Source organism: Macrobrachium nipponense, chromosome 13 (genome assembly GCF_015104395.2).
Source record: "Macrobrachium nipponense isolate FS-2020 chromosome 13, ASM1510439v2, whole genome shotgun sequence".
Lineage (NCBI taxonomy): Eukaryota > Metazoa > Arthropoda > Malacostraca > Decapoda > Palaemonidae > Macrobrachium > Macrobrachium nipponense.
The window spans coordinates 90443276-90445109 of NC_087206.1; the positions used below are offsets into that span (position 1 = coordinate 90443276).

Here is a 1834-nt window from a genome sequence, read left to right on the forward strand (position 1 = left end):
TATATATATATATATATATATATATATATATATATAGTATATATACATATATATATATATATATATATATATACTATATATATAGACATATATTATATTAATATATATATATTATATATATACTATAAATATATATATATTAAATTATATACGAATATATCTATATATATATATTATATATTATATATCTATATACTATATAAAAATATATATATAAATATAATCTATAATATATATGGATAATATAGATTATATATATATATATATATATATAATATAATAATATAATATATTTACCATTAAATCCACCAACATTGGTAAATTCACGCTTTGTAAGTGTAAACATCGCTGTGGAAGCAAAATTAATTGGTTATGCGTATTTGCCGGTTACTGCAAGTAATTTGGACAAGAATTTTGTTGAAATTGAGCTGCCAGCACCAGTGTCAATGACCATTACAGTTATAACACCAGACAGCACGGACTAATAATTCATTCATTCGTTATAATTAGGCTGACCGGTCCCTCTTCTGCACAAAAAATCAATCTTCTCTTCAACTGGCTGGTTCGTGAGTAAGTTTTCTGAACTGACCTACTTAGAGTATATCCTTTCCTTTCCCCTGGGATGTTATGTCTCATTATCACTCTCAATCACATTTCTACACACCAATCACTTGTAATTCACTCTATGAGTAAATTACCGGTGTAATTGAAGAGCAAGTAATTCATCGTCAAGAAAGTCAACTCGTTCCACTTCTAGTTCATTCGTCGGATACCTTTTTGTCACCCGGTTAAGAACAGTGAAGTTATACCTAATTCAGCTTGGATATAATCCATGCTGTGAAATTATTTATTTCAAATATAACTTTAAATATTCCTGGATTTACTGGGGAAATATAGTAAGCATAATAATGTGAGGAATAATAAAAACTTCCTCATTCTTCATTTCATGTTTTCGATGGTGGTTTATTCCTCTAAAGGGCCCCATAGACGCTAAGATTGCCGGATCTGGTCATCTGAACCGTAAGTAATTGTATCTAATTCCTTACTAACCTGACAAACAGAAGTTAGATGGTTAAGAAACAACCTCATAATTGTTAGACCAACTGGAGAAAAGAAATAACAAGCCAAAGCCTGTGTCTTTATTAGAAGATTAGTGGCCCAAGTTAGGGCTGATAAAAATTGCCATCGTTGTCGGTTTTTCACGTCAACTAGGCGGGGTATTGGGAAAAGTTTTCAACTAGCAATAATCGCACCTCGGTTATCCCTCATTGGTTACGATACTGCCACTGCGCAAAGCTGACATCTAGCGAAACCAAACCGTACCTCAATCCCTGGACTGACGACTGGGAGAGATATAATCTAATTCCCATGTAAATATTAAGTCTTACAAGCATAGTAAAATTGTTTTAGAAACTTGTAAGGATCGCAAATTGATTACCAATGAATCACTCAATTTATTTCTGATAAATTTGTCACAAAATTACACTGCATATATGGGTTACTTGGTAAGTATATATATATATATATATATATATATATATATATATATATATATATATATATATATATATATATATATATATATATATATATATAATATATATATATATATATATATATATATATATATATATATCATTAAAATCCACCAACAAAGTGTAAGTGTAAGCATCACCGTGGAATCGAAATTAATTGGTTATGCTTATTTGCCGGTTACTGCAAGTAATTTGGACAAGAATTTTGTTGAAATTGAGCTGGCCTTATGCCAGCACCGGTGTCAATGACCATTACAGTTATAACACCAGACAGCATGGACTAATAATTCATTCATTTG

General features: G+C 29.7%; 1 non-coding gene across 1 annotated transcript; it reads right to left on the reverse strand.

The window, feature by feature from the left end:
* Positions 1-1157: 1157 nt before the first annotated feature.
* On the reverse strand, positions 1158-1298 carry LOC135225900 (U4 spliceosomal RNA). The gene has a single exon (XR_010317114.1). It is a non-coding gene; the product is annotated as a U4 spliceosomal RNA (small nuclear RNA).
* Positions 1299-1834: the final 536 nt, after the last annotated feature.